General features: G+C 38.2%; 1 long non-coding RNA gene across 1 annotated transcript in view; it reads left to right on the plus strand.

Annotated features, from left to right (window-relative positions):
* Window positions 1-14,568, plus strand: part of LOC113918177 — a 32,362-nt gene extending 17,794 nt beyond the window's left edge. The window contains exon 3 of the long non-coding RNA XR_003518462.1: window positions 14,255-14,568. This is a non-coding gene — a long non-coding RNA (uncharacterized LOC113918177). The remainder of the gene's footprint in view (window positions 1-14,254) is intronic.
* Window positions 14,569-14,868: the final 300 nt, after the last annotated feature.

Below are 14,868 nucleotides of genomic sequence, written 5' to 3' on the forward strand. Positions count from 1 at the left end.
CCAGGTAGCAGCACGCAAGCTTACAGGGAGGAGAGCTGGGGCTCACCGTTTACTCTCCGAGTAGGAAGAGTGGAAGGGAGGTTACGCACCTCTGTATTTGCTAGTCATGACCTAGGTATTCTGTTTAGTTACCCTATCTTCACTTTCAACTCTATTGAATTTCCCTTGGCTCCAGTGTTTAAATTTCTTTTTTTAGCATCATAATCCAAGTAACTTTGTATCAATTTCTCCAGGCAGTTGGGGCCATGAGGTATTTCAGGGTGAGTGAATCAACTTTCCCCAAACTAGATAACATTTGAAACAAGAGCAAGCGGTCTTTCCATAAAATAATATTAAGAAGTTTAATTAATGAAAATACTCCACTGTGATACTCTTTATTATAGAGGGAGAATAAACAAATACTCTAATAGTATATATAATATATACTATAATCTGTAAGTGGTATATATTATATATGTATATTATTTGAAATATACCAAATGCAGAAGACATTAATTGTACCTAGGGGTCTTTAGTCTGTAAAATCTATTCAAATCATCGCTTCATAATCGGTAACTCTTAATTTCTTTTCCTGAATGGCATGGAGTTCTTTATCTTACCTCTTCCCTCCCTCCCTCAATTTCCCCAGGACTCATGAGTATGGGCTGACTTTTAAAATTTTTTTTTTTTTTTTGAGAGAGAGAGAGAGTGCAAACGGGGGGTGGGGAGGGTGGCATAGAGGGAGAAAGAGAGAGAGAGAGAATCTAAAGCAGGCTCCACATCCAGCACAGAGCCCAGGGCAGGGCTCAATCTCACCACCCTGAGATCGTGACCTGAGCCAAAATCTAGAATCAGACAATTAACCCACTGAGCTATCCAGGCACTATGGGCTGGCTTTTAGTGGAATTATTTCTCAGCTTTGTCTGGGTCAAACTAGTCTCCTCCCCACTGTGTATTTATGGCATGCCAGGCCCTGTTCTATGTGCCAGGAATTTAGTAGTGAAAGCAGATGTCCATCGCCCCTGCTCTCTCAGGGCTTCCAACCCAGATCCTGCTTCTTTGAGCCAGATCTCTTGACATTTGTCTTTGGGAAGCCATGATGGTGAGTAGCTCTTCCTGTTGAATAGGGGATCATATGAGACAACCACTTTCCTTAATGGCACTGTGTTGAGAGGGCATCAATTCTCACCTTTCTTGTCTCTCATCCTTCCTGCTGTCTGTTCTGACTTGGAGGAAGAATTGCTTCTTACATTCTGATCAATGACTAGCATGTCTGCTCAAAGAACACTCTCTCTTCCTCCCCACTTATACCCATGCATTTAATGCATTTGTAGTAAGCAGTTCCATTTTTTCTTTATAATGAGACAGTTGACAGATAATTGATATTCTAATGAAATCTTGGCATCAGAGGGGTATGTGTTTTCTATTGATACATAACATAGGCCTATTAAATACATGGAGATTTGCAAGGCTCCTGGAAACTGATGATTTATTTAGCATAAACCTCCAAGGTTTAAATCGATTCTCTTCTCTTGTCTTTGCTTTTCCTTTCCCCTCATCTTCTGTCTGTACTCTTTCTTTTTCTTTCCCTTTCAGTACTTTCTGACACTAAGCAATGTTCACATCAATGGATTAGATTTACATTTCCCTCAGCCACTGCCTGATTTGTCCTTAAAGAGAAACAAAGGTGGTTGCCCTACATGATGATGATAACTCTTGCTTGAAATTTTATAGTCAGAATTAATTAATGCTGTTGATGGCTAGAGGCATTTCTTCTCCTGTGGCAATTATGCTGAACTTGGTCAATGTGGCAGCTGGTTGGATGAAGCGAGGAGGCTATAAAAAAAAAAAAAAGAAAGAAAAAGAAAAACCCAAAAAACTGGACTCATCAAAAATATTTTCAAGCCTAAATTTAATAAAAAAGATACCTTAACTTCTCATACTTCTCATTAAACTTTGATATGCTATTCCCTCAGGCTTGGAGATTTGCTCTATTCTAAATCTCTGCTGAAACAACTTCTGAAGTATGTTTGACTCAACTGGGGATTATTGCTCGAGAGGGGCATCTGGTCTATACTGTCTTTAGGAGAGTTGGCTCCTAAAACATCACCTTTCTTCCTGACTGAAATGTGTAAGAAAAACACAGCAAAACATGTAACTGCCTGTGCATTTCTGAGACCTTCCCAAGCCTGCCCAGGTGAGTCCCATCTGCTGTGGGACATCAAACTCTGTCCCACTCCAAAAGAACCAGAAAGAGAGCTGACAAAAGAAATAGCAGATCTAAGCTTGGCTGGTTAGCATCCTTAGCTGAAGTCCACATCAGCTATTTAAAATACCACCAGGAGACTCTCCAGACTGGCTCTAGGAAACTCTGCTAGAGTGCTTTAGGAAACTTCCCAGTTTATTACTGCTTCATACAAGCAAAGCTGGCCATGGGCAGGGGACAGCGGGGCATGTCCGGTGCACAGGGGTTCTCTCGGTTACTAATTATCCAAGACCAGAGCAGCGGTTGACTAACTCATTCAACTTCCTGCAGTCCAAAGTTCCACTCTGTTTCCTGTGACATTTGAAGGAAATATCTGAGTTTTCCCCTTCCTTTCTCTTCGAGTCCTTCACAGCTGGGAACATCAGTGAAGTTTTCAGCTGAAGGTGTAAGTTTCTCTTGTTGTAAGAGCAAAGTAAGATTCAACAGAGTGTGAGGTGACTCTAAGGTTAACGTGCCAATTTTGGCAGCTATCGGTTCCCACTAACAGCTCTGGCTCAGTACACCCTCTACCCTAATTTTCCATAGCTGTCATAGCCACAAAGATGGAAAAGACCTTGAAAGACTACTTGGCTCAGGTTCGTGCCTTCAGCAAAGTCATGGTCCCTCTCTGCCAGGTCCCCAGGAGCGCCATCTTGAGGAGCAGCGTCTGAAGGGTGGATTTTCAGTAGCAGCACAGTTGGCTGAATAACGATACAAAGGGAATCACATTTATCTTTGGAGCTTTTCACTTCCCGCCCCAGACCCTTTTCCATCTTCTCATCCCTCCTTCCCCAATCCCTTAGTCCTTTGATGTCCTTTGAATGATCAGAGCAGGTCATTTGACTGTCTACCCAGACTCTCACTGTCTTCTTTCTATCCCTGGAGCTCTAATTTTTGAATGTTGGTGTGCATCAGAATCACCTGGAGTGGTTATTAAAGAAATTCAGGATGAGGGTTACTTCTGGGGAAGATTTGGGGGGTGGGAGCTATAAAAAAATCAGTTGAAAATGGGGAAAAAAACCATGCACAAACACTTTGCTAAAGAGGATATATAAATACAAGTAAGCACATGAAAAGGTGTTCAACATCATTAGCCATTAGAGAAATGCAAATTAAAGTCACAGATAGTACTACATACTGACCAGAATGGCTAAAACAAAAAAATAGTAACATTGAATGCTGGGAAGGATGTAGAGAAACTCAATTACTCATACATTGTTGGTAGAAGAGTTAAATACTATAGTCTCTCTAGAAAATAGTTTGGCAGTTTCCTTCCAAACTAAAAACGGGCCTACCACAAGACCTAACAATTATATCGTGGACATTTATCCTAGAGAAATGAAGACTTTCACACAGAAACTTGTATACAAATATCCCTAGCTTCTTTTTTCATAGTATTTCACACTTGAAGGTACCCAAATGCCCTTCAACGGGTCAGTGGTTAAAAAAACTAGTATGTCCATATCATGGGATACGATTCAATAATGAAAAGGCACACATTATTCATACACACAATAACTTAGATGGTCCTCAAGAAAATTCTGCTGAATGAAAGAGGCTAATTTCAAAAGAATAAATACTTCATGATTCCATTTATGTATTATTTGTGAAGTAGCATAATTACAGAAATGAAGAACAGACTTATGATGCATAGTGGTTGAGAACTGGGGGAAGAAGGGATGCGTAGGTCTGTGAGGGAGTAACATGAGGGGTCTTGTGATGCTACATTTGAATATCTTGATTTAGATGGTGGTTTTGAAAGGCAACACGTTTGATAAAATTGTATAGAGCTATATACACACATAAACACAAATACCCATACAATGCACGTGCCACTGGTGAAAATGAATAAGCTCTATAGATTGTATCAATGCCAGTTTTTTGGATTAGATATTGAGCTATAGTTGTATAAGGTATTAATATTGGGATAGGCTGGAGAGGGGTGTAGAGCATTGCTCTGTACTTTTCTTTGCAAACTCTTGTTTGCAAAGAATTGTTGAGAGGGTCATCTTTGAATGCTAATTACCAGACATCTCCAGCAAGTCATCTAAGATCATACAACAGCCACTTGGCCTGCAGACTTGTGAGTTAAATAAATGCTTACCCTGAATGCTGCTGAGACTTAGTGATTGTTAGACAGCATTAATATGGTCATGATATAGGTAGGATCTGTTTTTATTTTAGTTTTGTGTCCAATTAAATTAAACACTCAAAGAAGACAAAGGCGACAACTTACGTTTATCTGCATTCGCCATGATTTTTGATAGTGTGGTCAGAATATAGTGATCCTCAAGAAATATGAATTGCTTTCTGAATATTGATAATTACCAAGTTCAAGATAATTTTGATAAAAATATTCCCCAATCCATCATCTCCTATGACATCAGTATGTTGGAAATTTTTAATCATGAGAAAGCAATGGATCTTGCTCTTGAGGCTTTGGAACATTTCATGTTCGAGATATATTAATAATATGATAATTTTGTTCTGGAACTAATGCCATCGTCTTTTCTGATGAATTGGTATGCTCTGTGAACATTTTTCAAAAAATGCAAATATATAAACCATCATGTTTCCATTTCTCTCTTGGCAGTCATGATACTCAGAGCCAAATTTAATGTTCAGTAATATCAAATTTCATATTATTTTTATCCAAAAGCCTCGCTTCCCACTTATGCTGTATATTTTTAGTCAGTCAACAATTTCATTGGTAACTTAGTAATTTAAAGTTTTCATGAGTCAATTACAAGAATGTTAGAACATACAACGCTTCATTTCCTGTTACATTTTTCTGCAAAGTTCCTCATTTTAAGTAAATTTGATTGAAGTACAACATATATACAAAAAATGTACAAATCATAAGTATACATCTTAATATACACAAAAAGAGCGTATCAATTCAATGCTACTCTCCTCAGGAAATAGCATTGCTATCCTAGCAGAAATTCCTTTCTGTTCCCCTTACTCTCCGAAAGAAACTCCTCAAAAGTCCTCCCTAATTCTTCTCACAGTTAGGCTAGCATGTTTTTGACCTTTCTATAAATAGACTCATACAATATGTACTTCTTTTTTACTGTCTTATTTTTTTTTAAGATTTTATTTATTTATTTGAGAGAGAGTGAGAAAGTGTGCGAGTGAGAAGCAGAAGGAGAAGCAGGCTCTCGGCTGAGCAGGGAGCCCAACGTGGGGCTCGATCCCAGGAACCCAGGATCATGACCTGAGCTGAAGGCAGATGCTCAACCAACTGAGCCACCCAGGTGCCCCTTGACTGTTTTATTTTAATCAAACTCTGTGTGTGAGATTCATCTGAGTGGTTGTGCACAGCAGCATTTCATTTATTTTCATTATTGTATAGAATTCCTTAAGTAGATATGCCACTGTTTTGTATTATTCTACTTTTGATGGACATTAGTAACACTGCACAGTTTAGTGTTACTATGAATAGCAGTAACAGGAGCATTAATGGACATGCCTTTGGTAAACATATTTATGAATTGCCATGGGATGTATACCCAGGAGTGCAATGCCAAGGTCAAAGAGCATGTCTAGGTTCAGCATTCATAGTTATCACCAAGCAGTTTTCCTAATTTACACTCCCAGAAGCAGGATGTGTGTTCACCACAGTCTACCACATTCTGGCTGACCCTTGGTATTATGAGTCTATTTAATCTTAGTCATTCTTGTTGGTGTGAAGTGGGATCTCACTGGGTTATAACTGGTATTTTCCAGATGAAGCTGAAAAACTTTCATACACCTAATGGCCATGTGGATATTTTTTTTCGTGGAGTGCCTCTATGTACACTGTTGGTGCTCTGCCCAGAAGCCCATGGTCCCGGTCTATGCATTTCTCCCCCAGCTTTTGGGCACAGTTGCTTCTAATGGTCGTACCTGAGACTGATTCTCTTCAGGGGAGCATCTTTGGGCTCCTGGAGTTTGCTTATTCAGGGCGCTGGTTTATATTTTTCTTTAACATCTTTAGCAGATTTTAGAACCTAGGTTATGCTTCACTAATAAAAAGAGTTAGTAAGTGTTTCCACTTTTTCAAACTCTGGAAGAGTTTGTGTAAGGTTGTTGTTTCTAGTTTATGAAAAGGCATACTGAAAGAGTACTTTCTTTTCACCTTGAATTACAATTTTTCCTACTTCCACATACAACCAATGATCATAATTCTGAAATTGGGGTCTCTGTCTCGAAGGGGATCTCTAGAAGTTATGCAAAAGCCACAGTATGAACACATCATATGCTCCAGGACATCCATTTACATGAAGACATAAATTTACTTGTATTACTTGCATTATTGAGTAGGAAACAAAATTTGTGCACATTTTTAAGATAAAACTTGCTATCACTTCTGGCTACATCTCTAGTCCTCTCTGGATTGTTGCCTACTCTCTTTTACATTAAGGGGACTTTGGGGTGGGAATTTGGAGGAACAATGAAATAATGTGTCTTTCATATTGACAGGAGGGTGTCATGATACAGCAGAAAAAATGTGTCTTTTCTAATCAAAAGAGATGTGGGTTCAAATCTCAAGTCTGTCCCTTTCTGGCTGTATTACCTTAAGCCAATCCTTTATTTGTTTTAAGTTTCAATAACTGTAAATTGGATATAGCACAGGATGATTATATTGCAATACAAATACAGTGACTAGATATAAATGTTACTTCCTATTATTTTACTAAAGCTTTGCAAAAAACAGTGGGCATCTGGGTGTGGAGCCTGTGTCAAGGATGAAAATGCTACTTGGGGAAGGGAGACCAGAAGAAATAGAACTGGAACCTCTGGTTGGGGTGGAAGTCACTGGGACAAGTGTAGAGATCTGGATAAAAGCGAGTCATGAACTCTGGGTTCAAGGCTTCTTGTAGTTGCTGAGCACTCTCTTATATGTGTATTGACCTGTCAGGCCTCAACTTTTGGTGTAGGTGAAGGAATGTTCCAGGTCACATTAATTCATACCATCTTTGAACCTCAGCAGCACTTAGTTGCACTAACTAATCACCTGCTTACAGGATAATCTTGTTTCCAAATATAATCTTGTTTCCCCAAGGAGACCGTAAATTCCCCTGGGAGGAAGACCTTCCCCTGGCATCTAGCACAGTATAGTCACATACCCAGTAGAGATTCAGATGATCTTGACAGTTATGGAATGTTTGAAAATACTAAACAAATCGCAACTTGATATAAAGACTTGTTTTTCCTACTGTGAATGAACAGGTCCTTCATTCATTGGCCAATGATTTATTCAAAGGAAACGTGCAGCCTTTACAACAAGATCTATCTGGAATATTATTATTTTTTCTTTTTTAAAAAGATTTTATTTATTTATTTAAGAGAAAGAGAGTGGACACAAGCAGGGGAGGGGCAGGAGGAGAAGGAGAAGCAGACTCCCCGCCAAGCAGGGAGCCCGATTCAGGGCTCGATCCCAGGACCCTGGGAGCATGACCTGAGTCGAAGGCAGACGCTTAACCGACTGAGCCTCCCAGGTGCCCCTTATCATTTTTTCTTTATTGGTGTGAATGAACAGTGTCTCTCAAGTTTAGGAACTTGTCTGCATGTTGCCCTCTCTCCCCCACCAAATACATCGATACCCTTGCAGGGAGCTTCTGCTTGTTACAGATACATGAGAAGATCTTGTCACCAAATCTGGGCTAGAAGTAAGTCATCTGGTAGCTGTTGTAGTAGATTTTTTATTTTTTTTTTTTTAATGAAAATATCCTGAGAAAGTTTCTGTTTTGCTCCTTGTGAACAAAGTGTTTGATCTGGTCTCTCATCATTAGCAGAAAGTAATTATTGTGAAACGTTCTTCTTGCATCTCATCTAAGCAGGGCTGGCCAATGGGTAGGCCTGCTTCTTATGACAAAATATTTCCTTTTCTGGCTGCCACAATTTCCAAAATTCTGAAAGTCCTTGGGGGTAATGATGTGTGTTTTGAAATGTTCCCTGTTCTACTTCAGTGAAGTTATCTGAATGAGGAAAACATCAATGTATTCACATCTTGTATATTAATTTATCAATTTGAGTTGATTTTGGAAACCAGGGGTTTAGTTTGCTTAGGGATTAGGACAATGATCCAATAAGTTTTATATGGAGTTTCAGAATCAGGAAAGGCCAAAATCAAGGACCCTGGGATCTGGGCATTTTGAGACAGAAAGGAAAACATACCTAAAAGGTATATAAGCAAAGAAGCTTAACAGTTCATCTCCTTGACCATTTTCCCCCAGGTTTAAAAATATCTTTAGTACCCACATTTACCTAAGAGTGTTTAAATCTAGAACTCAGAGGAGGAGGTCTGCACATTGCTACAGCAGGAATCACCAGTGAAAATGTCCATAGGCAGCAGTCACGGGGCATGAAAGTATGGATTGGATTTGGTGAGGCCAGTGGTGAACTGGAGACTACAGACCCAATAAAATATTTCTCCATAGACCAAATTTGACTGGTGACCCAACCAGTTCCCAACTGTCTGTTTTCAATAATTATTGCTTCACTTGGATGGATACAGTTAGAATAGCAACAGATTTTTTTTTTTTTCTTTTTCCTGAGCTGAAGGAAACTTCACAGGGCATCCTACTATTTAAAAGTCAATATTCGCAAAATTGGAGGCTAGATTAGGAAGCAGTAAATGGCTTCTTTTGTTGGTTTACTGCTTAAGCCAACCTAAGGCTCTTTTATTAAGATCCTTCCACAAAGCCAGATATCTCAAACATGGTTTTAATCAGACCGCAAGATAAGAGCATAAGATGCTATAGTAAAGAAGAGATAATATTGTTTTAAGAACCAGTATGTTTGGAAGTATTAGGTGTACCTAGACTTTTTAAGAAGGCTACTTGACACCGTCTGATATTTCATGTTCCATGAGGCTGCATTTGAATCAGGTGTGGAAATACCTTTGCTTTGCTTTCTTGGAGGCATATCCAGCCTTGTCAATCTCTTTTTCTTTTTTTTCCTTCAAGCAATCTGCAGCAGATACATGGACATCTGAGCTGTAAATGTTTAGTAGCATAATCCAAAGCCTAGCAGAGATTTTCGAAGGAAAACTGTTTTACTGTACTACTTTGCTCAGGGATTCTTCATGCATTTCCCCCACTATGCCCCCAAACCCCAATCCATTTGTCCCCAGAACAGAGACAATGGCATGTAATCTCTTTTAATTCCACTGCATTCTCCCTTTCTTTTTTTCCCTTTTATCAAAGAGTAGTTTTTCCAAGATCTTACTTTAATATCACTGCTAAATCAGTTGCAAACTGTCCACAAATCTTTTCTTGCAGTGGAAGTTTGCATGGGCATTGCAGTGGTTAATATTGCCAATAAAGAGCCACTTAAGGATGTTTTTGAAAGAGTAATCATAGTGAGTCCCTTGTGTTTGTTGTTTTTGATGTTTCAAGTTCTTATGTATAAATATGGAAGACTTCACCACAATTTTTTTATTGATGTGGTAACATCATACTTTAGTAAGTAAAGCCACAAGTGTGAGCTGTGTTGTTGAATTAAACCACCAGTTTAAGAGCATCATGAACTAGGAGTCAATGCAAAATGCCTGGATTGAATTTTTGACCTTGTGTTTTAATTTTCCTATATATGAATTTCTCCCTCCAAGTTTCACTTTTGGTTCCAATCATTAGTAAATTCCAAAAAGTGTTTCTTCAAAACTGAAGACATCTGAACAACAAATAATCTGATTTTTTTTTCCTACCAAGCTGGGAAGATGGAATTTTTTCGTGTATGTGTGGTGCTATTTTATATGGAAGGCTGTGGTCCCATTTGGTGCAGTAATTTTCCATGAAATCTCATGGCTCTGCCAAATATGAAAGTGTGGTGGCATTAAATATCTTTAGATCCTAAGTTAACTTAGTATTGAGACTTACAATTCTGGCACTTCAAAACCCCAGATGGGCTACAGAGTCTCAAAAAGTTTAACATTTTCTGACCTTCTGTGGTTGAAAGAGAATTGGACTGGAAGCCAAAATACGTGGGTTCTAATCTTGGCTCTGTTACTAACCAGCTGTGTAATTTTGGACAAGTTAATTTTCTTCTGTGATCCAGGCTCTATCCCATTACAAAATGAAGCAGTTAGGTTAAATTATTTCATAGGTCCCTACCCATCTAACCCTATGTTATGCAGGTGATCTCTGGAGTCAAAGACTAAATATATCACTTGCTAGCCAAATCTGGGAGGGTAAATGAATTTCTCTGTTCCTCAGTTTTATTAATGGTAAAATGGGTATAATAATAGTATTAGATAAGGAATAAATGAGCTGTATATACAGCTTACTACATAGTGTTCAATAAAGGGTAGATATTATTATTGTGGGTCTGGGTCTGGCAAATTGAACACTGAATTTGAATCAAATCACTTGTGTTTGAGGCCTGCATTCTCCATTGAGCAGGTGAGCTTATCAGAAGTCACTTAAGTTTTAGAGAAATAACTACACTCTTCCAACCTCTTCCACTTAAAATTAAGATAAATTAATAGCAAACCAAAAGAAATCTGAATCTTTAAGAGTCCATGTGCCATATAAAGAAATAGTGATAGCACTCTCTTTATGTTCTTAAACACATTTCTTTGTCAGGGTTTTAGCATAGTGGAATTATGTTTCATTGCAGAGAGGCTTTGTGGGGGTAGTTGGAAGCACAAATTGATCCGTAGATCTTGAAAGTTTTATACTAAATGCAGTGGCACATCTAACTTCAAACTAAAATTAGCTCTGTCTTTATTAAAAATTAGAAATCTATGAAGTTTTTTCTAATGAAACAACCCGAGCATGCACTTAATGTAAATGTTATAGACATTACCTAGAACTCTCAGGAAGTGGTCTTGGGTGCTCAGTGTCTACTTCAATGGTAATGGTTTCGGTGACTTTCTGTTGAATGTACAGAGTGAATAGCCAAGAATTTGCTGAAAACATCTAGTTATGTCATCACGTAAATACAAATAATATGGAAAATTTTATACTGTAAAATTATAGTCCCCTACTCTGTCCTCCGGTCTCAGCTCCATGCCCTTGAAGCAATTACCTCCTACCATTTCTCTACTCAGTTCCTCTGGTGGTTGTCTCTGTAACTCTATTAACCATGCTGCCAAAACTACTGCTCAATATACTAACTTTAGAAATTATTTTTAGATGTCCTTCCTATTATGTGAAATATAAATGTTCTCATTTACCCATCTCTGGCTCCGACTTATTGCTAAATGTATATTTTACGATTCTCTGTTCCTTCACTTCAACTTCTATCCACATCATTTAAATATTTATTTCTGATTACATCAATCATACAGAATACTTTGATCTTCACCCTGGAACGTGAGGACATAGTTCCTTTGCCTATTCTCAACACTTTTACCTAGAAACTTCCAATGACCTACTCACAGTCAAGCTTGATGACTCCTGCAATTTGTCTCTTGATTGACCTTAAAACTTGAAAAAGGAAAAGTGTGCTTATATCAAAATGTGAAGTAAAAATTGTTCACCATATACCCAAGTCATTTACAAGGATTGCATATCTTTTTCTACAGTTCCAGTGTCACAACCTCTGTGACTCACAAAATATACTGGTCTTGGTATCAATTTCAGGGTTTTTTTTGGGGGGGGGGTTATATATTTCACCAATCACCCACTCATGCTGTGTTATAGTTTTCTTTTTATTTGGACCATGCCTTTCTTATAGAGTTATGTTTCTTTTCCTGGAGTTCTGATTGCTTTATTTTAGTCCTTTTCAGTCTTTGCCCTTGTAGAATTTTTCAAAGTATTTGGGATGAATATTAAAAGCCTGCTATTCTCTTGGTCAGAGGTATGGTGACTATCTTTCACATCGTTATGTTTCTATGGCAGTATGATAAACTGGTTTCTTAATGCTCTGTTAAGTAGATGGCTGAGTAAGGCCAGGGGCCCAGGACCAAAAATAGGAAACAAGAGCAGTACTTGAATCCTGAGCTCCCTTTGCATCTTGTTGCCAAGACAACTGAATACTGTCTTACTTGCTGTGGCATCACCAGCTCTGAGCCACTTACTTCTGAGAGGTCAGAGGTGAAAATAAATCCCAGGAGACATCATTGTGAAAACTTTGGTCCTAAAGCTATTATGACAATAACAAGATGCTTAGAAGGCTTGCTGTTAGTTCATAATATAGGCACAATGGTATTTTTGTCTCTTAGGACTTCTGAACTCTAAGTGCCTTGGCCATAACTGTGGGCACATATTTATCTCTGATCTCTGAGTTCTTTGGTTCATCTTGAATCTTTCTACAATGCCTAATCAAATGATCTCTGAGAAGAATGTGGTGATGGATTAGAAGAAGATCACAGCTGGCTGAGGCATAATTGCCACCTGAATGCAAGGGACATTTAAACCTATTAAAGTTGCCAGGTTGTATGTGGTTCAGACTGATATGTAGTGGTAGTAGGTGGGTGGGGTTGTGGATGGGCTTCAGTATATTCTAAAACTTTTTACACCTGAGTCAGGATCTTATTGAAATGACCACAGATTAAAAGATTTCATAGGGTTTTTTTGCTCAAATACTCCCAGTTTGTTCAATGGAGGTGTGAACAGGTAAGTTCAGACACTCCTACGCACTTTCTGAGGGAAAGTTCTTGTCTGACAATGTCTTTTTCACCAGATGGGAGGCTTTGGAGGGAACATACATGGAGTAGTGTGAGAGAAAGGCAAAGCACACCCAACACTGAACTACAAGGCTGACATTGTAAGCATGACTGATACCAGAGCCAGATCATGTTAACATCCAATCCCTGCACATAATCCCCTTTGCCAGATTTTTAAATATAGGATGTTAAACAGTTTCAGTGGAATTCTATCAAGCTAAGAGAGAAGATCAATAACTACTCAAGTCCCTGGAAGTAAAATGACTCTCAATCTATGCAGGTTGTGTGGATTACTAGAAGGAAATGTAAACATGGGTCCTGATCTCACCTAGGTCAGGATAGAAAGTTTTCAAGCTGTACTTTGCAATGGCCATGACCTTGTTATTGTCAATTCCACTATTCACCCACACATGGCTCAATTCCATGTAAAAATGTGTTCTACTTAAAAAAAAAAAAAAGTTAAATGGAATGAAGTTAGGCAGTCAAATGCCCTAGAGTCCGTTAGCATGGAAGCAATAGGACAGACTAGAATTTTCATATGAAGGTGAAATAAATTAACAATGTTTTCTGGGCAATAGGTAATATTATTCATTCTGATTTAGCCTAGAGGATTCAGAAATTCTTTTCTTTTTGCATATTTGTGGGACTTCCTTGTGGAAAGGGGACTTGATTTATTACGTGTAGCTTTAGGGAGCAAAAGTCAGACCAATGGGTAGCTGTTAGAAATCTCAGAGGCAAACTGTTGTCCCATTTTTAGCAAATGTACAAGATCAAGGACAGCTTTGTATGAAATAATTTACTTTCTGGTTTTACCTTATTTTCTCTTTCATTTTCTCTAATTTTTTCACTTGCTTAATTTAAATTTTATTTTATCCTATTTAATTACATTTTCCTAAGTAATGTACATTTTCCTAAGTAATGAGAGATCATGAAATAAATAAACACATAAATAGCCAGTGAATGAAACCTGCAGTGTAGCAGATTTTCTTTCAGTATTAGGGGAAAGAAAAACACAACAGAACATAGTGGTTGTGTGGCAGATGCTGTTAGGTGCCACACAATATACCCATGACCACAATGAGACAGGTACTGGGATTATACCCTTTGGGATTATTCAAAGATTTAGCAATCTCTTTTATGCTGATGTGAAGTTTTAAAGAATGTCCTATTCTCTAGAAATTCTTGGTATAATGAGAAGGAAGAAAAATCTTTTGGAGTATAAAAAGAGTGGAAAAAAAGATATACGATCAAGATTCCTTCTTGGACATATCATTACTAATTTGTGTAGCTTCTGCTAAAAATGGAAGGATAAGACCGACTTTTTCAGTTGCTTCTAAACTGCCTGGATAACAATCACAAATGATTATGCTTAGAATTTTGAAGACAGCTGTTTTATAGAGAACGTGTTTTACATCAGCTCATTTCTGTTGCAGGCAGAAAATTGAGGCAGAAAAATTTGAAGGACTTGACCACAGTGATCGTCACTCTGCAACCAAGATGGGAAATAGATTTTCAGCTTCCTGTCATTCAGGGTAATTTGCCATTCACCAGACACGAACTAAGGTGTGGCCAAGTTCTAGCTGGATGCATATCTGAAGTGATAATTTTGATCAGCATTTTATAAAACAAGCCAAATTCAAGTACTGTCTACAATTGCTGCTAATGGAAGATACGTAATGTCATTTCAAACTGGCATTCAGTGGACACATAGTCCACAAATAGCCACGAGATTTGGTTTAAAAATAAATCAAGTCCAAGCCCTACCTTCGATTTAATCTCTCTATAATCCTAATAGTATTTTTCTGATACTCCTTTTGCAGATATAGAACTTTTGCAGGTATAGAACTATCTGTCATCCCATCAGGTTTTCCTTTTTCTCCATTAGTTTTGAGTTAATACCCAGTATAAGAAGCTCATGGCCCCAATTTATTGAGAGAGAATTCAGTGAAAAGCAGCTGCTGTTATCTGAGGGAGGGATGTGCTGCATAGGACAGAGACCAACCACGGGTATGGGTACTTGCATCCATGTGGTTTGGAGAGGAATCAG

Source organism: Zalophus californianus, chromosome 1 (assembly GCF_009762305.2).
Source record: "Zalophus californianus isolate mZalCal1 chromosome 1, mZalCal1.pri.v2, whole genome shotgun sequence".
In the NCBI taxonomy this organism is placed as follows: domain Eukaryota; kingdom Metazoa; phylum Chordata; class Mammalia; order Carnivora; family Otariidae; genus Zalophus; species Zalophus californianus.